At 37.3% G+C, this 25,295-nt stretch overlaps 1 pseudogene; it reads left to right on the forward strand.

Annotated features, from left to right (window-relative positions):
* Nucleotides 1–11,761: 11,761 nt before the first annotated feature.
* LOC116860601 overlaps nt 11,762–25,295 on the forward strand; it is a 53,624-nt pseudogene continuing 40,090 nt past the window's right edge.

Here is a 25,295-nt window from a genome sequence, read left to right on the forward strand (position 1 = left end):
CAAAAACAAAAACAAAACTGAGTTGTTTATGACAGAGTTCATTTCATTAGCTTATTCTCTTTACCTCACAGTCCTTTAAGAAGATTCACCTGGTGGCTTCCACGCTCATTCTACCCTTGGATAATGGATGCAAAATCTCACTTGTAGGTTGGATAATAGAGGACACGCTCCCTATAGGAACTTACTGAACTTTCACTCTCTCCTATTGAGAGAGAAGGGGCTGCCATGCCTACCAGGGAGGGAGTCATCACCTTGTAGGCCGAAGAGGCCCATTAGGAGGAGCACCTGACCCCCAGAAGCAGAGGCTGGTGGCCAGAGTCTGATGACTGGTTCTTGTGGCCCAGAAGGATGCCCAGGGGGGATGGGAGATGCGGCTCCAAAGCCCAGAGCGAGCGCTGCCTCATGGGGTGTGCACAGCAGTGGCACCTGGAGGTAGCCTCGGTGCTAGTAGTGGGCTGTCATAGAGTTGGCTGCCCCCAGACCTGTTCCAGTCCTCGGCAACCCAGCCCAGGCCCCCTGGACCCTGTGGACTACGACACAGCGGGAACGAACAGCCTGGCCCCCCAAGTGCTGCATGGCTGGCAACCTTGGCCAACCCAGTCTTTACAACCCCAGCCTGGCTGTGTGCCTCATTTCACCCAAAGGCATACATGCCCTACATGGTGCTTACCCGGACGCCGCTATTTCTAGTCTGCAACTGGGGCATGTGGCTAATTGCACAGACAACAGCACATTCGCTACCTGGTGTACATCTCGTGTGTGCTAGCTTCATGGCCTCTGCTGTGGGCCACTGCCCTGAGCTTAGAGGGTCTAATCACAGCCCAACACTCCTTCAGTGGGCCTTGTCATGGCTTCGTAATCCGCCAAGCACCTCCAGCAAAGACTGGTGACCAGCCGTGCAGATAAATGTCTTGGTACTTGGTGCCATTACTGAGATCCTTGCTGTCTGCAAGCTCTGAAAGGGTTCATGGATCACCACAGGTCTGGGCCTCTCTTGACACGGCAGCCTGCTCTTCTCTGATGCCTTCAGAGGACACTGCTGCTGTATTGAGCTGCGAAGCCACAGTCCCACATGCGGCTTTCAGGGAGCGGCACACAGTGAAGCTCTCTATGGCTCCTGAGCCATGGCTAACATATACTTAAGGTCAGCATGTTGTCTAGTAAGACATTCTTTGGCTTTTATTTCTACTTCAAGTGGTAGAATATATCCTAAGAAGTGTTTAAAATGTAAATTGTTTTACTTATCTGTGAAGAGGTCATTACAGTAAATATTCTTAATTAACGCCAGAGTGAGATAATTACTATTTAGCAAGCTAAGGAAATCACCTTTGTATTCTGTCAATTTCTCTTATAAATGGTTGATTTTTTTTAAATTAGCTTCAGGGTCCATCTTCGGTTGAACACATATAACACTTTATTTTATGGCCAGAACCCCAAGTACAATACTGAGATGAGGTGGAATAGTGACCATTCTAATCTCCTTCACAATCTCAGTGAAGACCTTTCACTGTTTCACCAATATTCCCTGGTATTGCCTTAGTGTAGATAAATATTCAATCAAATTAAGGAAATTCCCTTCTGCTAAAAAAGAAAAAAAAAAGAATCTCAGAAAACTATTTTTATGAAGTATAATGCAGAATGAGGCTTTCAAATAAAATTTTTTTAAAGATTTTATTTATTTGACAGAGATCACAAGTAGGCAGAGGGGCAGGCAGAGAGAGAAGAGGAAGCAGTATCCCCACCGAGCAGAGCGCCCAATGTGGGGCTCAATCCCAGGAACCCAAGATCACGACCACAGCCAAAGGTGGAGTCTCAATGCACTGAGCCACCCAGGCACCCTCAAATAAAATTTAAACATACTGTTTAACCATGCATTTCTACCTCTAGGAATCAGTCATGTAGAAATACACATGCACATGTTTATGGACAGCATATTCCCAGAAGTACCTAAATATCTATCAAACATACCTCCAATGAAAGACATAATGTATACAGTAATTACACAGAAGATTTTGTTACAGGCAATATTGTTGCATGTTCTTCACATCACATTGCTAAATGAACAAGTTCCAGAAAAAACATAAGCATGATACTCTCTTTTGGAAATAAAATAAAATACATGTTAATTTGTACAAACACAAAAGAAACATTCTGAAAGAACACCCAGAACATCAAATGATGGTAATATAGACATTTATACATGTCTTCATCTTTTGACATTTCACAACATGGTTTTCATGTGTTAATTATACTGAATAAAAAAAAAATCTGCTAATGAAATAAACATATGATTTCAAATAACAAGTTGCAAGATTTTGCTATTGTGCTATCAGGTTAGTAATGTCATTCAGAATACTTGAATTGACCAAAATCTGATATACCATCTATTGTTACAAATTTGGGCCCTTTATTCATGTTTAAGAAATCCTTCATCTAAAATATCTAGTAATAAATATGTTAGAATGTTTATTAAAAATTTCAATACTGGGGTGCCTGGGTGGCTCAGTGGGTTAAGGCCTCTGCCTTCAGCTCAGGTCATGGTCCCAGGGTCCTAGAATCAAGCCCCACATTGGGCTCTCTGCCCAGCAGGGAGCCTGCTTCTTCCTCTCTCTCTGCCTGCCTCTCTGCCTACTTGTGAACTCTGTCAAATAAATAAAATCTTTAAAAAAAAAATTTCAATACATGTGAAGATCTAAATGCACAATTATAAACGATTTTACTGTGTTTTTATGTGAATGTTTCATGAATTTTACAATAGCTTAGTGACCTCTGCTGGATGGATGCCAAAAGATTATAGAGTGATGGACATTGGGGAGGGTATGTGCCATGATGAGTGCTGTGACTTGTGTTAGACTTATGAATCACAGATTTGTACCCCTGAAACAATAACACATTATATGTTAATAAAAGATTATTTTATGGTAATTTTAAAACATGACTACAGATAGCAGCAACTTGAGTATTCCCTAATTATCACTAGATGTGTGAATGAAGATCCTTTGGATGATTACATCCCAGCCATTATATAACTGTAACCCACTGAGAAACCCAAGAATCAATGCAAAGAAACTACTGTCTGAGCCCAGCTGACACCCAGAACTATGAGAGATAACAATAAAAAGATTATTGATGTTGTAGGCCCCTACATATGGGCGCAGGTTCTTCTGAAGAGAAAGAACTCAGGAATGACATTTCTACATTTTTAAAAAATTATATACATGTGACAATATCAACAACTAAGAAATACCTTAAAAAAATGGGAGCTACAAATGTTACATTTTGAAAATAACTGTAGCTTAGAATGCACACAGCATACACCAGAAACACTCCCTGAAGCACTAGGCCTGGACAGTACAGACCTCTTCTTAATATAGCCATTACTCTTAGGAGCAGGAAACAAAACAGGCTTTCCTAACATAGAGAAGACAGAGACCTATACAGAATGCCAAGACAGCGATTCACCCTAAAAGTAATAACAATAAGACATCACAGCCAGGGATCTAATCAATACAGATATAAGTAATATGCCTGAACTGGAATTTAAAACAAGCATCATAAAGATACTAGCTGGGATCAGGAAAAGCATACAAGATACCAGTGAGTCCCTTACCACACAGATAAGAGCTAGTCAGAACAAAGCGGGGGGGGAGAAAAAGAAAAAGGCTCTAAACATGATGCAAAACCACCTAGATGTAATGACCACAAGGATGGAAGTGTCAGAAGAATGACTAAGTGATATAGAAGATAAAATTATGGAAAATAATGAAGCTGAAAAGAATAGTGAAAGAAAAATATTGGATATGAATGTAGACTTTGGGAACTCAGTGACTGCAGAAAGTGTAGTAACATTCTTATCATAGGAATCCCAAAGAAGAAGGAAGGGGAAAGGGGGCAGAGGTTTATTTGAGTAAAGTATAGCTGAAAACTTCCTTAATCTGAGGAAGAAAGCAGACATCCAAATCCAGGAGGCACAGAGAGCACCCAACAAAATCAGGCCATCATCAAGACCTATTGTAATCCAATTTGCAAAATATAAAGATAGGGAAAGAATTCTGAAAGCAGTGAAGGAAAAGAAATCCCTAAACTAGAAGGCAAGACAAATCCAATTAGCAACAAATCTCCACAGAAATTTGTCAGGCCAAAAGAGAGTGGCATGATATATTCAACAAACTGCATGGGAAAAATATGCAGTCAAGAATACTTTATCCAACAAGACTGTCATTCAGAATAAGAGAGATAAAGAGTTTCCAGGACAAACAAAAACTAAAGAAGTTTCTGACCACTAAACTAGCCCTGCAAGAAATAATAAAGGGAACTTGTTGAGTGGGAGAGAAAGATCAAAAGTGACAAGATTAGAATAGAACAGAGAAAAATCGGAGGAAACAATGAAAAAACAAGTAATACCACTGGATACATATCTATCAATAATTACTCTGAAGGTAGATGGACTAAAATTGTAAGAAAAGACCCATCTGTAATCTGCCTACAAGAAATTCATTTTAGACCTAAATCCACCTGCAGATTGAAAGTGAGGGAATGGAGGAATATTAAACATGCAAATGAATGAAAAAACGAAAAAAAAAAAAAAACCAGAGAAGTAATACATATATGAGACACATGAGATTTTAAAGATTTTTATTTATTTGACAGATGGAGATCACAAGTAGGTAGAGAAGCAGGCAGAGAGAGAGGAGGAAGCAGGCTCCCTGCTGGGCAGAGAGCCCAATGTGGGGCTTGATTCTAGGACCCTGGGATCATGACCTGAGCTGAAGGCAGAGGCTTTAACCCACTGAGCTACCCAGGCACCCCGACAAATGAGATTTTAAACCAAAGATTGTAACAAGGGGTGAAGAAGGGCATTATATCATAATAAAGGGGACTATCCAACAAGAGGATCTAACAATTGTAAATATTTATGCCCCCAACTTGGAAGACCAAAATACATAAAACATCTAATAACAGACATAAAGGAACTCATTGATAATAAAGCAATAACAGTAGGGGACTTTAACATCCCACTCACAATAATGGACACATCACCTCAGCAGAAGCTCAGCAAGAAAACAATGGCTTTGAATGACACACTGGACCAGATAGACTTAACAGTTACATTCAAAACATTTCATCCTAAAGCACCAGAATACATATTCTTTTCAAGTGCACACGGGACGTTCTCCAGAAAAGATCCCATACTAGGTGACATATCAGGCCTCAAGAAGTACAAAAAGATTGAGATCTTTTCTGACCACAATACTAGGAAACATGAAGTCAACCACAAGAAAAAATTTGGAAAGACCACAAATGCATGGAAGTTATAGAGCATGCTACTAAGGAAAGGATGGGTCAAAGAGGAAATTAAAGAAAACATTTTAGATGGAAAAAAATGAAAATGAAAATATCATAGTCAAATACCTTTGGGATGCAGTAAAACAGGTCAAAGGAGGGAAGTATATTGCAATACAGGTCTACCTCAAGAAGCAAGAAAAGTCTCAAACACACAACTTAACCTTACACCTAATGGAGATAGAAAAAGAAGAGCATGTAAAGCCTAGAGCCAGCAGAAGAAGGGAAATAATAAGGATTAAAGCAGAGATAAATAATAATGAAAAAAACCAGATCAATGAAAATAAGAGCTGATTCTTTGAAAGAATTAATATAATTAATGAACCTCTAGCCAAATTTATCAAAAAAGGAGAGAAAGGACCCCAATAAATAAATAAAATCACAAATGAAAGGGGAAGGATACAACCAACACCACAGAAATACAAACAATTATAAGAGAACAGAATGAAAAACTATATGCCAACTAGTTGGGCAATGTGGAAGAAATGGATAAATTCCTAGAAACATACAAACTACCAAAACTGAAAAAGGAAGAAGTAGAATATTTGAACAGACCCATAACCAGGAAAGAAATTGAATCCTAATCAAAACTCTCCCAACAAACAAAGGCCAGGGCCAGATGGCTCCCCAGGGGAATTCTACCAGACATTTAAATAAGAGATAATACCTATTCTTTTCAAACTGTTCCAAAATAGAAATGTAAGGAAAACTTCCGAACTTATCTTACAAGGCAAGCATTACCCTGATTCCAAAACCAGACAAAGACACTACTAAAAAGGAGAAACACAGGCCAATACCCCTGATGAACCTGGATGTAAAACTTCTCAACAAGATACTAGCAAATCAAATCCAATAGCACATTAACAGATTTAGTTGCCATGATCAAATGGGATTTTTTCCTTGGGCTGCAGGGGTGGCATGATATTTTGAAATCAATCAATATGATACACAATACGTGATCCTCTCAATAGATACAAAAAAAGCATTTGACAGAATACAGCAACCATTTTTAAAACTTCAACAAAGTAGATACAGGTAGAACATAACTCAACATCATAAACCTCATAGACAAAAGACCTACAGCTAATATTTTCAATGGGAAAAAACAGAGCTTTTCCTCTGGGGTCAGGAGCATGACACAGATGTCCACTCTCACTGCTGTTGTTCAACATAGTACTAGAAGCCCTAGCCTCATCAATTAGAAAACAAAAAGAAATAAAAGGCATCCAAGTTGGCAAGGATAAATTCAAACTTTCACTCTTTGCAGATGACCTGATACTCTATGGAGAAAACACAAAAGACTACCAAAAATTTGCTGGAACTGATACATGAATTCAGCAAAGTTGCAGGATATAAAATCAATGTACAGAAATCTGTTGCACTTCTATTCACCAATAATGAAGCAGTTGGAAGAAAAATCAAGGAATCGATTCCATTTATAAATGCATCAAAACCTATAACATACCTAAGAGTAAATCTAATCAAATGAGTGAAAGATGTGTACTCTGGAAACCATAGAACACTCATGAAAGAAATTGAAGAATTGAAGGATGTGTGAAGAACTTACACAACTCAACACCAAAAACAACAACAACAAAAGTAATTCAGTTAAAAAGTGGGCAGAAGACATAAACAGACATTTTTCCAAAGAAGACATATAGAAGGTTAATAGGTTCATGAAAAGATGCTCAACATCACTCACCATCAGGAAATATGAATCAAAACTATAATGAGATATTACCTCACAACTCTTAGAATGGCTAAAATCAACGACATGGGAAACAACAGGTGTTGGCAAGGATATGAAGAAAGGGGAACCCTCTTGTACTGTTGATGGAAATGCAAACTGGGGCAGCCTCTCTGGAAAACAGTATGGAGATTCCTCAGAAAGTTAAAAATAGAACTACGCTATGATCTAGGGATTGCTCTACTAGATATTGACCCAAAGAACACAAAAATACTGATTTGAAGTGATACACACACCACTATGTTTATAGCATCATTATCAACAATAACCCCAAAGATACAGATGTAGTGAAAAGAAGGGCCATCTGTGCCCCAATGTTTATAGCAGCAATGGCAATGGTCGTCAAACTGTGGAAAGAACCAAGATGATAAGGAAGATGTGGTCCATATACACTATGGACGGGACTGGAAGAGATTATGCTGAGTGAAATAAGTCAAGCAGAAAGAGTCAATTATCATATGGTTTCACTTATTTGTGGAGCATAACAAATAACATGGAGGACATGGGGTGATGGAGAGAAGAAAGGAGTTGAGGGAAATTGGAAGGGGAGGTGAACCATGAGAGACTATGGACTCTGAAAAAACAACATGAGGGTTTTGAAGGGACGGGGGTGAGAGGTTGGGGGAGCCAGGTGGTGGGTATTAAGGAGGGCACATATTGCATGGAGCACCGGGAGTGGTGCAAAAACAATAAATACTGTTACACTGAAAAGAAATAAAATTAAAAAAAAAAAACAATAACCAAATAATGGAAAGAGTCTACATGTTCATTGATTGATGAATGGATAAAAAAGAGATGGTTCACGTATACAATGAGATATTACTCAGCCATAAAAAAGAATGAAATCTTGCCATTTGCACAAACATGAATGGAGCTGGAAAGTAGTATGCTAAGCGAAAATAAGTCAGAGAAAGACAAATAACATATGATTTCACTCATATGAGGAATTTAAGAAATGAAAGTGATTAACATAGGGAAAGGAAAAAAAATACAGAGAGAGAGAGAGAGAGAGAGGCAAACCAGACAACAGAATCTTAACTACAGAAGACAAACTGAGGGTTACGAGGGGAGGTGGGTAGGGAATTGGTTAAATGGGTGATGGGCATTAAAGGAGGGCTCTTGATGTGATGAGCACCAGGTGTTGTATGGAAGTGGTGAATCACTAAATTCTACACCTTAAACTAATATTATACTCTCAATTAACTAACTGGAATTTAAATAAAAACTTGGAAGAAAAGATCAACAAGGACCTATAGCATTTGAAATATGACCCACTCTTTCATCACGCACTCAACTCGTTGCAACAGAAACTCCAATGCTAGTAGATGCAGATAAGATGAACTATTAAATAGACTCAAGATTGAAATGAAAATCTGAATAGGCCTATAACAAAAATAGATTGCATCTGAATCAAAAAACTACCTAGAAAGTAAAGTTCATGCCCAAATGACTTCACTGATAATTCTAAGAATTTAAAGGATTAATATGAGTTCTTCAAAAAGATTTTCCAAATAATAGAAAAGGAGTAAACATTTGCCAACATATGCAATAAGGCCCTGATATTACCAATACATAAAGACATCACTAGAAAACACTACAGACCAATATGTCTTATGAATATAGATTCAACAGTCCTCAACAAAATGCTAGTTAGCCAGTTCCAAGGATATGCAAAAAGAATTATACACCAAGAAAAACTGGGATATATCCCAGGAATGCAAGTGTTGCCTTAACAACTGAAAAATCAATTATTACTATACCCCATGCCAATAGAATGAAAAAAAAAAAAAACTGCATGGTTGTCTCAATAAATGCAGAAAATTGTTACAAAATTCAATACCCTCATGAAAAAAATACTCAGTAAACCAGTAATAGAAGGGAACTTCCTCAAACAGATAAAAGGCATCTACAAAAAACCCACAACTGACATCATACTTTCTGCTTAAGACTAAATGCTTTCTTCCTAAGATAAGGAACAAGATTAAGACATCCATTGTCACCCTTTCAGCATTGTACTGAAGGTTCAAACCTAAACAACTAACTAGGCAAGAACATAAAATAAAGAAATCCACATTGGGTAGGAAGATATAGCACTATTTAAATGGGCAGATGCTATGATCTCATATGGGGAAAAACTCAGGATAATATATAATACACAACTGCAATAAACAATCTAAAATGAAATTAAGAATCCCACTACAATACCATCAAAAGAACAAACTATTTCATAAATTGAACAAGAAAGTGCAAAATGTATACTATGGAAACTATAAAACATTGCAGGAAGATACTTTAAAATTTCTAAATAAAAGGAAGGCCTCTCATATCCATGGATTTAAACAGCATTTTTGTAATAGCAATTCTTCAATTGATATATAGCTCAAAAAATCTCTATCAAAACCCCAGCTGACTCTTTTACATGAATTGACAAGTCAGTCTTAAAATTCATATAGGTATATTAAAGGACCTAAAAAAAATAGTCAAACAATCTTTAAATTGGAAGAATTACACTGGTTTTAAAAATAATTACACTGCACTGGGTGTTTTATGTAAGTTATGAATCATTAAATCCTACATGTGAAACTATTATACTGTATGTTAACTAACTGGAATTTAAATAAAAACTTGGAAGAAAAAAAATTCTAAATGACAGTAATCAAGAAAGTGTGACAGATAAACATATGGATCAATAGAATAGATTTTAGAACCAGAAATAGTCTTACACAGTGATGGCCAGTTCATTTTTGAGAAGGGAATAAATACTCTTATTTTTTTTTAATTTTATTTATTTAATTGATAGAGATCACAAATAGGCAGAGAGGAAGGCAGGGGGATGGGGGAAGCAGGCTCCCTGTTGAGCAGAGAGCCCAATGCGGGACTCAATTTCAGCACCCTGAGATCATGACCTGAGCCAAAGGCAGAGGCTTTAACCCACTGAGCCACCCAGGTGCCCCTGAACACTCTTTTAAATCAATTCTTCTGGAAAAACGGATTATCCATATGTAAAAGAATGAAGTTGGACACCCTACATCAAACCAGATGCAAAAATTACTCAAAATGAATCAAATATCTACATGTAGGACTAGAACTATACAACTCTTAAGGAAAAAAAAACATAGGGTTAAAACTGTGATCTTGGATTTGGCAATGCTTGCTTAGATATGGTACCAAAAGCACAAGCAACCAAATCAAAAATAGAGAAATTCGATGTTATCAAAATTTAAAACTTCTATTCTATAAAGGACACCACAAAGAAAGTGAAAAGATAATCCACAGAATTGAGTATGTATTTGCAAATTATATCTCTCATTAGGGATTTATATCAGGCTATATGAAAACCTACAATTCAATAATAAGACAATTGAGTTTTTAAAATTAACAAAAGATACCAATAATGAGTCAAAAGATTAAGTCAGTAATCAAAAATCTCTTAACACAGAAACTCCAGAGCCAGACAGGTGAATTGTGCTAAATATTTAAAAATTGACTACCAAGCCTCAAACTCTTGCAAAATGTCAAAGAAGAGGACACATTTTCACTCTTTCTATGAAGCCAACATTACCTTAATACCAAAACCAGATAAAAGAATACACTGACATTACTGATGAATATAGATACAAAAGTTCTCAACAAAATATCAGCAATCTGAATTCAAGAACACATTAAAAGAATTATACACCATGACCACTAGGAATTATCTCTGGATGTAAGGATAATTCAACATATACAAATCAATAAATGCAATTCATCACATCACAAAGATAAAAATCACGCAGTTGATGATCTCAATAGATGCTGAAAAAGCATTTGACAAAATACATGTTTTTGATAAAAAACCTTTAGCAGATTGAGTATAGAAGGACTGTACCTCAACATAAGAAAAGCTATTTGTGGTAAATCCACTGCTAACATTATAATCAACGGAAAGAAACTGAAAGGGTTTTCTCTGTGATAAATTTATGAAATTTATAAGACGAGGTCGCCCATTCTCACTACTCCTATTCAACAGAGTACTGCAAGTACTCACTAGAGCAATGAAGCCAGCCAAAGAAATAAAAGGCATCCAAATTGAGAATGAAGAAGCAACATTATCACTATTTGCTGGTAATATGATCTTAAAAAAAGAAAATCCAAAAAAGTTATGAAAACACTTTTGGAATTAAGCAATGGTTTCAGTAAAGTGGCAGGTTATAAAATCAACTGTTTAAAAAAAAGAAGAGCAAATTGGTCATTCTCAAGGGAGGGAAGGTGGAGGCATCTGGGAAAAGTAACTCAAAACCCCACAAGCATCACTACAATGAGATATGAGTTCATCCCCACAGGCAGGACTATAATCAAAGAGCTAAATAATAGTGGTGGCAAGATACAGAAAATTGAAACCACTGAAGGTTACAGGTGGGAATTGTTTCACATTGTTCCAGTCATCAAACGTAGAGTTACCATATGACCCAACAATTCTACTTCTAGATATAAATGGAAGAGAAACACATGCCCACACAAACCATTTACATCTACCTTTTACATCTTAAGTTTTCCACTTGCCATAAAAACAGTTTATATAACGTATTTACTTTGAGACGTAGGAGTTATATTTTAACTTCCTGATTGATTTCTCCTTGGTTATAAATACAAGTAATGACAACAGAGAAGTGGAATTTGAAAAGAAGCAGAATGTCTATGGAACGGATTTCAGTTCAGCTGCTGCTATAGCTGAGTTGCTACTTCAGCTCTAGGAGTTGTGGAAAGGTGCTGCTCTGACCCACAGAATATAGCCACTGGATCCATATAAAGAAAATCCTGGTTGAACTTGTCCAGAGAGGTCATGAAGTGACTGTTCTGTCATCTTCAGCTTCTGTTCTTATTTATCCCAACAAAAAACCTCCTCTTAAATTTGATATATGCCCTTCATCTTTAAGTAAAAATGATACTGAGGTTTCTATGATGCAACAGGTCAATAAATGGATATATATGGTCTACCAAAATATACATTTTGGACATGTTTTCACTAATGCAAGAAGTCGCTTAGAAATGTTCTCACTGTCTTGAGAAACTCTGCAAAGATGCAGAGTTTAGGGTGCCCGGGTGACTCAGTTGCTTGAGCGATTGCCTTCAGCTCAGGTCATGATCCTGGAGTCCTGGGATCAAGTCCTGCATTAGGAGTCCCTGCTCAGCAGGGGGTCTGCTTCTCCCTCTGCCCTTCCCCCTCTCATGCTCACTCATTCTCGTTCTCTCTCTCTCAAATAAATAAATAAAATCTTTTTTAAAAAAACATGCAGAGTTTAAACAAGAAAGTTATGACAAAACTATAAGAATCAAGGTTTGATGTCATTCTTGCAGATGCCATTGGACCCTGTGGTATGCTGCTGGCTAACCTACTTAAAATATCTTTAGTGCACAGTCTTTGCTTCTCTCCTGACTATGCATTTGAAAAGTATAGAGGTGGATTTCCTTTCACTCAATCTTAAGTACCTGTTACCAAGTCAGAATTAAGTGAGCAAATGACATTCATGGAGAGAGTAGAAAGTATAATATATGTGCTTTATTTTGACTTTTGGTTCCAAACATTTAATGAGAAGGGTTGGGATCAGTTTTAAAGTGAAGTACAGGTCAGTCATGTTTTTAACTGGTAGCATGAAGTCTTAATTCTAAGCGGCTCAGAGGGCAACTTTGTATAAAGTTAAAGGAAATTGTCTTTTATAAGAGAAATGATGAAAACATAAAGTGATCTGTCAATCTCACAAGATATTATGGAATGCTTAAATTATAAGGTCAGTTAAAACCCTGTGGTCCATTGCTAATACAGAACACTCCAAGTATAAACCACAGATTGAAGCACTGAGGAGTTCCTTAAGCAATCACGTATTTGTTCTTGTTCATTTGTTTGTAACAGGCTTTATATTAAGGAGGAGTTTTATGTCCACAGCAATATTAAGTAGAGATTCGCCTTAAATGCCCTGTCTCCCCACATTCATCACTCCCTGTATTATCAACATCCCCAGCAGAGGAGGACATGTGTTACAACTGATTAAACTATACGGACAGACCACTATCCTCCAAAGTCCATAGTTCGTGTAAAGGTTCCTTCCTGGGGTTGTACATTTGATAAGTCTGCACAAATGAGTAATGCTATGTATTCACCACTACAGTGCTGTACAGAGTAGTTTCAGTACCCTAAAAATTCTCTATGCTCTTTCTAGGCATTCTACATATAAATTTTACCACACTTTTTTTTTATGGAAAGCATTAGAAATTTCATGAACTATCTTTATCAAAGCAGACATTTAGACTTAAGATTTACATATTTCTAGCACAACTATCTATGGAGCATTAAAGGAAATTATTTCCCCCTTATTTAGTTTCCTTTAAAAATTAAACTGTTTTTCCATATTATTTGAAGGCTCCTTCACAACTGAAAGGTTGTGAGGCTCTATCCCAGACTCAGGAACCTATAATTTGAAGTTAGTAATGGTTGCATGTTCCTTAACTAAATACTTACAAACCTTGTTGAAGTATGGACACACACGTTATTAGTCTAAATTTTTTTCAAAATTACACCTCTCCATCAAAGAAAAAATGAGCCAAAATGAAGGGTGAACATATCTATTTCCATACTTTATGATAATTTCCAGCTACTTTTGCAAATATTTTTATTTAATGCATAAATATTATTAAACTCTTAACATGAATCTGATAGAGTAAGAGCCATACTCTCAAAAACTTCACAATGTTTTTGGAAAATCTGGGATCAAATGGCTTGCTAAATTATAAGAAACTAGACCATAGCACTCTGGGAGAAAGTGTTTCTATGAGTGTGGTAGGATTAATTGAATGAGGAGTTGAAATCAGTTTTTACATTTGCATTCATTACTTTTGCAGCTGCACAGAGTAAACAAATGCATGTTAAATATTGTAGTGGCTTAAGTTTAAAAATTATTAATGATTGGGGTGCCTGGGTGGCTCAGTGGGTTAAAGATTCTGCCTTTGGCTCGGGTCATGACATGGTTCTGGGATGGAGCCCCACATTGGACTCTGCTCAGCAGGGAGCCTACTTTCTCCTCTCTCTCTGCCTGCCTCTTTGCCTACTTGTGATCTCTATCTGTCAAATAAATAAATAAGAACTTTTTAAAAAGTTATTGATTATTAATCAATGGATGTGATATTAGAGACGAATGTCTATCGTGCTTTTTCTTTTGTATCTATTTTTATGAACTATATATATATTTCCATATTTTAATTTACAAACCACAAGCACTTTTTTTAAACTTTTTTTTGTTTTATTTTATCTTATTTCTATTCATTTTAATTTTTTTTAAATTAACATATATTATTAGCTCCAGGGGTACAGGTCTATGAATTGTCAGGCTTACACACTTCACAGCATACACCATAGCACATACCCTCCCCAATGTCCATAACCCAACCACCCTCTCCCTATGCCCCTCCCCCCGGCAAACTTTGGTTTGTTTGGTGAGGTTAAGAGTCTCTTATAGTTTATCTGCCTCACAATTCCATCTTGTTTCATTTTTTCATTCCCTACCCCCAAAATCCCCACATTGCATTTCAAATTCCACATATCAGGGAGATCATATGATAATTGTCTTGCTCTGATTGACTTATTTCGCTCAGCATAATACTCTATAATTCCACTCATGTCATTGCAAATGGCAAGATTTCTTTTCGTGGCTGCATAGTATTCCACTGTATATATGTACCACATTTTCTCTATCCATTCATCTTTTGATGGACATCTAGGTTCTTTCCATAGTTTGCCTATTGTGGATATTCCTGCTATAAACATTCAGGTGCATGTGCCCCACTGGATCACTACATTTGTATCTTAAGGGTAAACACCCATTAGTGCTATTGCTGGGTCGTAGGGTAGCTCTATTTTCAACTTTCTGAGGAACCTCCATGCTGTTTTCCATAGTGGCTACATCAGCTTGCTTTCTCACCAACAGTGTAGGAGGGTTCCCCTTTGTCCACATCCTCACCAGTGTCTGTCATTTCCTGACTTGTTAATTTTAGTCCTTCTGACTGGTGTGAGGTGGTATCTCATTGTGGTTTTGATTTGTATTTCCCTGATGCGAGGGATATGGAGCACTTTTTCATGTGTCATTTGGCCATCTGGATGTCTTCTTTGCAGAAATGTCTGTTCATGTCCTCTGCCCATTTCTTGATTGAATTCTTTGTTCTTTGAGTGTTGAGTTTGATAAGTTCTTTAGAGATTTTGGATACTAGCCCTCTATCTGATATGTCATTTGCAAATATCTTCTCCCATTCTGTTGGTTGTCTTTTCGTTTTGTTGGTTGTCTTTTGGTTTTGCTGTGCAAAAGGGTTTGATCTTGATCAAGTCCACTTTTGGCTTGTTTCCCTTGCTTTTCATGATGTTTTTAGGAAGAAGTTGCTGTGGCTGAGGTCAAAGATGTTGCTGCTTGTGTTTTCCTCAAGGACTTTAATGGATTCCTTCCTCACATGGAGGTCTTTTATACATTTTGCGTCTATTTTTGTGTGTGGTGTAAGGAAATGGTCCAGTTTCATTCTTCTGCATGTGGCTGTCCAATTTTCCCAATGCCATTTGTTGAAGAGACTGGTTTTTTGTTTGCTTGTTTTCCATTGGCTATTCTCTCTTGCTTTGTCAAAGATTAGTTGGCCATAGAGATGAGGATCTATTTCTGGGCTCTCTGTTCTGTTCCATTGATCTATGTGTCTGTTTTTGTGCCAGTACCTTACTGTCTTGATGACGACAGCTTTGTCATAGAGCTTGAAGTATGGAATTGTGATGCCACCATCTCTGGCTTTCTTTTTCAACATTCCTCTGGCTATTTAGGGTCTTTTCTGGTTCCATATAAATTTTAGGGTTATTTGTTTCATTTATTTGAAAAAAAAATTGGAGGTATTTTAATAGGGATTGTGTTAAATGTGTAGAATGTTTTAGGTAGCATAGACATTTTCACAAAATTTGTTCTTCCAATCATTGAGCATGGAACATTTTTCCATTTCTTTGTGTCCTCCTCAATTTCTTTCAAGAGTACTTTATAGTTTTCTGAGTACAGATAATTTGCCTCTTTGGTTAGGTTTATTCTTAGGTATCATATGGTTTGGGGAGCAATTGTAAATGAGCCTGACTCCTTAATTTCTCTTTCTTCTTTCTTGTTTTTGGTGCATAGAAATACAACCGATTTCTGTGTGTTGATTTTATATCCCGGCACTTTACTGAATTCTTGTACAAGTTCTAGCAGAATTGGAGTGGAGTCTTTTGGATTTTCCACAAAAGTATCATATTATCTGCAAAGAGTGATAGTTTGATTTCTTTTTGTTGTCTGATTGCTGAGGCTATGACTTCTACTACTATATTGAATAGCAATGGTGATAATGGACATCCCTGCCTGTTCCTGACCTTAGCAGAAAAGCTCTCAATTTTTCTCCATTGAGAATGATATTCGCTGTGGGTTTTTCATAGATGGCTTTGATGATATTGAGGTATGTACCCTCTATCACTACACTGTGAAGAGTTTTGATCAAGATAGGATGCTGTACTTTGTCAGTGCTTTTTCAGTATCTATTGAGTAGATGATATGGTTCTTGTTCTTTCTTTTATTAATGTTTTGTTGTTGGGGCCAATTCCACATTAAAACCTGTTAAACCCCTAGGGCCTGCCTGGGCCTACTTAGCCAGAGTGACACCATGTTGCCTAGGTAGCCATTTTGTTGTTTAATAAACACCTCAGCAGTTAGTGATATAGGTTCCGGGTAACCGTTGCTAAAACACACACCTAAAATAACGCCAGACAGGTAAAAGACATCCAATCAGCCAAAGGCACATACGTAGAGGTCTGCAGTTGTGCCCTATAAAAACTAGCCTGTAAGACCAAGGTAGGTCGCTGTCTTTGGAGGCCGCCCTGGCCGGTCAGTCTGACATCTAATGCTTGGCATAGAATAAAGCTTACATAACTTTCACTTTGTCTCAGTCTTGTCCCCCTGGCCAGTCAGTCTAACTTCTAATGCTTGGCATAGAATAAGGCTTTGCATAATTTTCACTTTGTCTCAGTCTCATTCCTTTGATAACGGACCCAACATCTTATCATTTTGATTGATTTGCAGATGTTGAACCAACCTCACAGCCCAGGAACAAATCCCACTTGGTTGCGCTAATATTTTAATGTACTGTTGGAACAAATTGGCTAGTATTTTGGTGAGAATTTTTGCATCTGTGTTCATCAAGGATATTGGTCTGTAAGTCCCTTCTTTGATGGGATCTTTATCTAGTTTTGGGATCAAGGTAATGCTGGCTTCATAAAATGAGTTTGGAAGTTTTCCTTCCATTTTTATTTTTTAGAACAGTTTCAGGAGAATAGGAATGAATTCTTCTTAAAGAATTTAAATTTAAATTTTAAAATGCTGTTTAAATGCATTTTTAACATGCATTTAAAATGCTTGGGGGGCGCCTGGGTGGCTCAGTGGGTTAAGCCTCTGCCTTCAGCTCCAGTCATGGTCTCAGGGTCCTGGGATTGAGCCCCACATCGGGCTCTCTGCTCAGCAGGGAGCCTGCTTCCCTTCCTCTCTCTCTCTCTCTGCCTGTCTCTCTGACTACTTGTGATCTCTGTCAAATAAATAAATAAAATCTTAAAAAAATAAAATAAAATAAAAAATAAAATGCTTGGTAGAATTCCCCTTGGAAGTTGTCTGGCCCTGGGCTCTTATTTGTTGGGAGATGTTTGATGACCACTTCAATCTCCTTACTGGTTATGGGTCTATTCAGGTTGTCTATTTCTTCCTGGTTCAGTTTCAGTTGTTTATACATCTCTAGGAATGCATCCATTTCTTTCGGATTGTCAAATTTGCTAGCATTTAGTTGCTCATAATATGTTCTTATAATTGCTTGTATTTCTTTGGTGTTGGTTGTGATCTCTCTTTCATTCCTGATATTAATATAGGTTCTTTCTCTTTTCTTTTGGATAAGTCTGGCTGGGGTTTATCAATCTTATTAGTTGTTTCAAAGAACCAGCTCCTAGTTTCATTGATTTGTTCTATTGATTTTTTGGTTTCTATTTCATTGATTTCTGCTCTGATCTTTATTGTTTCTCTTTTCCTGCTGGTTTAGGCTTTCTTTGCTGTATTTCTCCCACCCCGTTAGGTGTAGGGTTAGGTTGTGTATTTGAGACCTTTCTTGTTTCTTAAGAAAGGCTTGTATCACTATATATTTTCCTCTCAGGACTGCCTTTGTTGTGTCCCACAGATTTTGAACAGTTGTGTTTTCATTATCATTTGTTTCCATGATTTTTTAAAATTCTTTAATTTCCTGGTTGACCTGTTCATTCTTTAGGAGGATGCTTTTTAGCCTCCATGTATTTGAGTTTTTTCCAACTTTCCCCTTAGGATTGAGTTCTAGTTTCTGAGCATCATGATCTGAAAATATGCAGGGAATGATCCCAATCTTTTGGTACCAGTTGAGACCTGATTTGTGACCCAGGATGTGATCTATTCTGGAGAATGTTCCATGTGCACTAAAGAATGTGTATGGTGTTGCTTTGGGATGGAATGTGTTGACTATATCTGTGTTGTCCATCTAATCCAGTGTGTCATTTAAGGCCTCTATTTCCTTGTTGATCTTTTGCTTGTATGATCTGTCCATTTCAGTAAGGGAAGTGTTAAGTCCCCTACTATTATTGTAGTATTGTCAATGTGTTTCTTTGATTTTGTTATTACTTGGTTTATAGAGTTGGCTGTTCCCATGTTAGAGGCATAGATACTTAAAATTGTTAGATCTTTGAGTATGATATAGTGTCCTTCCTCATCTCTTTTTATAGTCTTTGGCTTAAAATCTAATTGATCTGATATAAGGACTGCCACCCCAGCTTTCTTTTGATGTCCATTCGCATGGTAAATGGTTTTCCACCCCCTCACTTTAAATCTGGAGGTCTCTTTGGTTCTAAAATGAGTTTCTTGTAGATAGTGTATTGATGGGTCTCATTTTTTTATCCATTCTGATACCCTGTGTCTTCTGATTGGGGCATTTAGCCCATTTACATTCAGGGTAACTATTGAGAGATATGAATTTAGTGCCATCGTATTGCCTGTAAGGGAACTGTTACTGTATATTTTCTCTGTTCCTTTCTGGTCTACTACTTTTAGGTTCTCTCTTTGCTTAGAGGACCCCTTTCAATATTTCTTATAGGGCTGGTTTGGTGTTTATAAATTCTTTAAGTTTTTGTCTTGGAAGCTTTTTAATCTCTCCCTATCTCTCCCAATGATAGCCTAGCTGGATGTAGTACCCTTGGCTGCATGTTTTCTCATTTAGTGCTCTAAACATGTTATGCCAGTTCTTTCTGGTATGACGGGTCTCTGTGGATAAATCTGCTGCCAATCTAATATTTTTACCATTGTATGTTACAGACTTCTTGGCCTGGGCTGCTTTCAGGATTTTCTCCTTGTCACTAAGACTTATAAATTTTATTATTGGATGACAGGGTGTGGACCTATTCTTATTGATTTTGAGGTGAGTTTCTCTGTTCCTCCTGGATTTTGATGCTTGTTCCCTTTGCCACATTAGGGACATTCTCTACAATAATTCTCTCCAATATACCTTCTGCCACCCTCTTTCTTCTTCTTCTGGAATTCCACTTATTCTATTATTGATTCATCTTATGGTATCACTTATCTCTCAAATTCTCCCCTCGTGGTCCAGTAGTTGTCTCTCTATAGCTCAGCTTCTTTAATCTCCATCATTTGGTCTTCTATATCACTAATTCTTTCTTCTGCCTCATTTGTCCTAAGAGTGAGAGCCTCTACTTTTGATTGCACCCCATTAATAGCTTTTTTAATTTCAGCTTGGTTAGATTTTAGTTCTTTTATTTTTCCAGAAAGGGCTGGAAATTTATTTATTTCTCAGACAGGGTTTCTCTAAAATCCTCCATGCCCTTTTTGAGCCCAGCTAGCCCTTTGAGGGTTGTCATTCTGAACTCTAGATCTGACATATTACTAATGTCCGTGCTGATTCAGTCCCTAGCCTTTGGTACTGCCACTTGTTCTTTTTTCTTGTGGTGAGTTTTTCCACCTTGTCATTTTATCCAGATAAGAATATATGAATGAGAGGAAAAAAATAGTAATAGAGTGGCAAAGACCTCAGAGAAATGTATGCTAACCATATCAGAAGAGATCCCATATTGGGGGGGAGTAGAAAGAGGGTAAAAAGAAATTTTAAGAAAAAATGTTTTAAACAATTAGAAAAAGAAAAAAAAATACATATATATATGATAGAATGGAGCCAGCCACTTGATTTTGGGTGTATTTTGGTCTCTTAGAAAAAACTACCTCCCAAAATTGTAAAGAAAGAAAAACTTATATATACACAAAAATCAGGGTAAATATGATTAAGGGATGGAATATGACTGTAAAGATGAAAATTTTTTAAAAATTCAAAAAAAGGAATTGATAAGTTGGTTGGGAAAAGAAAGTGGAGAGAATTTGCTCAGGCTGGAGACTAGAACAAAGCCCTGTGCTAGATGTAGGGTATATTTTGATCTATTAGAAGAAGTTGTATCCCAAAAATTTTTAGAAGAAATACCCTATATGTATACCAAAAATAAAGTTAGATATAATGAAAGGTAAAATATGACTATAATAATGAAGGTTTAAAAAGGTTTCTTTTTTTAAGAAAGTTATTGTTAAGATAAATGAGTTAAAAACATTAAAAGAGGAAAGAGGAAAAGTTTAAAAATTAGAATAAGAAAAATAATAAAATTTTTTAAAAAAATTTAACTTTGCAAGATTAAAGAATGATGGGGAGAAAACCATGAATTCCATTCTTTGATTTCACTCATCTGGAATTCTGCTGTTCTTGATCAGTGAGCTTGGTCTTGGCTGGATGTTCTTGTTGATCTTCTGGGGGAGGGGCCTATTGTAGTGATTCTCAAATGTCTTTATCCAAGTCGGAACTGCACCACCCTTGCCAGGGGCTGGGCAAAGTAATCTGCTCGGGTTCACTCTCGGGAACTTTTGTTCCTGAACACTTTCTGTAGAGCTGTGGAAGATGTGAATGAAAATGGCGGCCTCCCAATCTCCAGCCCAGAGGAACTGAGAGCTCAGGGCCCAACTCCTCAGTTCGCCCTCAGAGAAAAGTGCTCAATCACTTCCATCTCCCTGGTCTCTGGCCACGCTCTGAGCTCACCTGGCCTGTGACCAAGCGTTTCTGTCTCTGGCACAGAGTCCCATTTGGAGTCCCCAAACCAGCAGATTCCTGCCACTCTGCTCTTTTGGTGGCTCTCCCCAGATCTGCCACTTGTGGGGTCCCTGCTCAAAGAGTAGTGACCTGATTGTGCCATGGATCACAGTTTAAGGTAATCCCAAACTGAGAGCTCTCTCCTCAGCTCTGTCTCTGTAGTCGCCTTCCCTGCTCTAATACCTGTGAGCTCTGCTACACTCAGACAACCCTGATCTTTCTGTGACCCCACGGGACCTGAGACCACATTGTCCACATGAGGGCTCCTCCCCTACTTAGCCTCTGGAGCAATGTTCCTCAGTGGAGCAGTATTTTAAAAGTTTGAATTTTTTGCTCCATTGCTCCACTGCTTGCAAGGAGCCTGCCCCTCCCCCAGTAGTCTATTTTTTCGTTGCTTCAGATTCACTTCTCTGCACGTCCTACCTTTCAGAAAGTGTTCTATTTTCTGTTTCTAGAATTGCTGCTCTTCTTCTCTTCAATCTCCTGGTGGGTTTGTAGGTGTATGGAATGGTTTGAAAACTATCTAACTGAACTCCTGCGACCCGACATCCTCTCAGTCTGCTGCTACTCCACCATCTTGATTCCTTCTCCAAGCCACAGGCACTTCTAAACACCTTTAGCTAAATTATTTCAAGCTTCTTTCAGAAAATTACCTGGTATATTCACATTATAATATTCCTGTGTCCACTACCTTTTGCTTGCTTTTTTCCCTTCAGGAAGACCCACTATTTTATCTGAGTTATTGAGAAAAGATGAAATATGGCTTATTGAAGCCTACTGGGATCCTGAATTTTCTCACCCACTCCTACCACATTTTCAGTTCATTGGAGGACTCACCCACAAACCTGGCAATCCCTTGCCTTCAGTAACCGATTTCTGTTTGTTTTGCTTTATTTTTCATTTTCAGTAGAAATGATTCTGCATTCTTTTTTGGTCGATCTGATTACAGTGAGAAAGATATGGGAAGCTGATTTATGCTAACTAAAAATGTAAGTATCTCTAATACCATTACAATAATGTGAATTTCATTATCATTGCAAAGTAACATATTATGCCTGGAGACTTTGGGAATAGGGTCAGTTAAGGCCTTCATTATTCAACACACAAATAAGTATCATTCATTCATTCAAAGAATATTCTGGAAGTAACTAGTTCAGAGGTAAATCCTGGATATTCAGAGAACAGTGTAGACACAATTTCTACCCATACACACCTGACATTCTACTTAGATAGAATATAAGCAAGTGATAAAAATTATGTGAAAAGTATTATAATATTACAATAAGGAAAGACCACAATACTAAAGAACATTCAGCAGGAATCATAGAAAATATCTCATATCATTGATACATGAGACCTGAAGAGGAAGGGATGAGGAGAGAGGAAGACTATGAAAAGTAAACCAGGTAGAGTAATAATGACAATTCCTGAGAAGTCTGTTTTGTCTAGTAGAAAGAGGCTGAATAAAGAGGCTAATGATGCTGGACAAGTATGTTACAAACAAATAATTATAAAGCTTCTGAAGGAGCTAATGAAAAGGAGAAAATGTAATGTGAAAAGGGAGAGATATGATCAGATTTCCTTTTTCAAAAAGCACTAAAGATGCCATCACTGGATTGGATTGCAGAGGGGCAAGAATGAAAAAGAGGACCATTTAGGAGGTTGTTGCAAGAGTTCAGGCAACATGATGGAAAAACCAGATGTTAAGGATAAGGCTATGCCTACCCTTTACATTATCAGCCTCATTTACTTTTCAGTGAAAAAATTATTTAATATCTATAAAATCCTTAAAATGTCTCTGGCACATGGTCAGTGATATAAAAGTAGTATTAACTACTGTCATGATTTTGTTACTATTATGAGTGTTATTAAAAATCTAAAATGTGTCTGCCTAATTTGATATGATTCCTCATGGAATAAGAACTAGTTTCCAAAGATAAAGACTGTATTTTCTAGCAAATTTGTAGATATTCTGTGCCATACATAGCTTGACAATCAGACGAGGAATTTGAAATGCTCGCATTTTTTGGTAAGAGTTAAGGCTCTTCACCAGTATTCCAGCTTAAAGGGAAGACAATTCCTCAACAATATTATGTGTCCCCCAACAATATTGGCAGCCAAACCCAAAATTATTTGCCTTCCTTACAGCATTTAAGTAATTCCTCATTTGTGATCCCAGAGTTTGACATTTAGATCATAAAACAGATGTGCTTATTGGAGCAAGGGTTCTCTGTCTGCCATATACCAAGACTGTATGAAATTTCAGTAAAGAGCCCATGGGGAGCATAGTTTCTTGACACCATAATGTCAAAATGATCAAGGAGAAAATGGACATTGCATGTATGATAAGGACCATAAATTCTGCATACTTATTAAATTTCTACAACTTCTATCTGGAAACTACCAATAGTTTAAAATTACAAAGTAACGCTGTTAGTATATAGGATGATATTTCTTATAAGAAAAGGAATATATGTTTTAAATTCTTTGTATATCTTTAAGACATTGGTAACAAGCATCCTTTACTGAGCTATTAAATGATCTATTCAGAGATCCTTTTTTGTCTACCAGTTGATTAGCAGCAACATAAACCTGAGGTCTTATTCAGGGGTTAATTCAATTTCTCTTGATTACAAATTATTTGGGCAACCTATGGAAACTTTCACAAAGGTAAAGCCTGAGGTAAGATTAGTGAAAGTTCTATTCAGTCTAAACTATTCTTGGGAGATGTTCCCCTTCACACTAAGAGACGGGGATGATGTCAATAGAAGCAGAACAAGAGAAGGAGGAAGAGGACAAGGAGAAGGATGATTAGATGTATAATCATAATAATTAGTAATAGTAGCTGCTGTTATGACATTGCAAAACAAGACTTGAATCCAAGTCAGTGATTATGAGGCCTGTCCATATTCTTTATTATATAAAATGAAGAGTTCTTACAAACTACTTGCTTTCCATCAATTATGAGGATCCCAGAATACTTCTGTACTATCCTTTTAAGAAATAAGGCATCTGGCAAATTGCAACAAGAGTCTCTAAAAATGTTTATACATTTACAGGGTGCCTGAGTGGCTCAGTCGGTTAAGCGGCCACCTCTTGATTTTGGCTCAGTTCATGACCTCAGGGATGTGAGATGGAGCCCCACACTGGGCTCCATGCTGAGAGTGGAGCCTGCTTAAGATTCTCTTTCTCCCTATCCCTCGGCCCCTCCCCCTCACTTCCACACACACACTTTGTTTCTTTCTAAAATAATTTATACATCATAATATACATATATAAAACTATACAGAGAAAAATAATCAAAATGTGCAAAAAACGCATGTGTTTTTCATATCAAGGATATACCTGGATGGAGACCAGAGGTGAATCTTACTTCTCTTTTTATTCTTTTTCATACTTTTCCAAATGTTCTTTCAATAAGCCTGTGTAATTTTTATGAGGATATCATAGAAAGAACAGCTAGTCCAAGTCAGTGATGAACCTAAAGAAAGATTATAGGGGACATCTTCTACGCATGGTTGGAGAGAGCTATCAGCCAGGAGCTAATGAGAGAAAACATTGAACATAGATAACTATAAATGTTGCTATAGGTTGCTGACTCCCAGAGATTATTAGGATGCCCAGTGTCATAGGAGAGTACAGTGATTTTCATGTGAAACTAGTATCATCAGAATGGAATTATACTTTAAAAAAAAGATTTTATTTATTTTTATTTATTTATTTATTTAACAGAGAGACGTGGGGGGTGGGGCAGGGGTGGAGAGGCAGAGGGAGAGAGAGAATCCCAAGCAGACATCCCACTGAGGGCAGAATCCGATGTGGGGGCTGACTTTAGGATCCTGAAATCATGACCTGAGCCAAAATCAAGACTCGGACCCTTAACTGACTGAGCTAGCCAGGACACCAGGGTGGAATTAAACTTTTGAATAATTCTCTGGACAATGTATGGTCTGCAAGGTTAAAGTTTAAAAACTTTTTAAATATTTAT

Source organism: Lontra canadensis, unplaced genomic scaffold (assembly GCF_010015895.1).
Source record: "Lontra canadensis isolate GAN:19392208 unplaced genomic scaffold, GSC_riverotter_1.0 scaffold1, whole genome shotgun sequence".
NCBI classification, from domain to species: Eukaryota; Metazoa; Chordata; class Mammalia; order Carnivora; family Mustelidae; genus Lontra; species Lontra canadensis.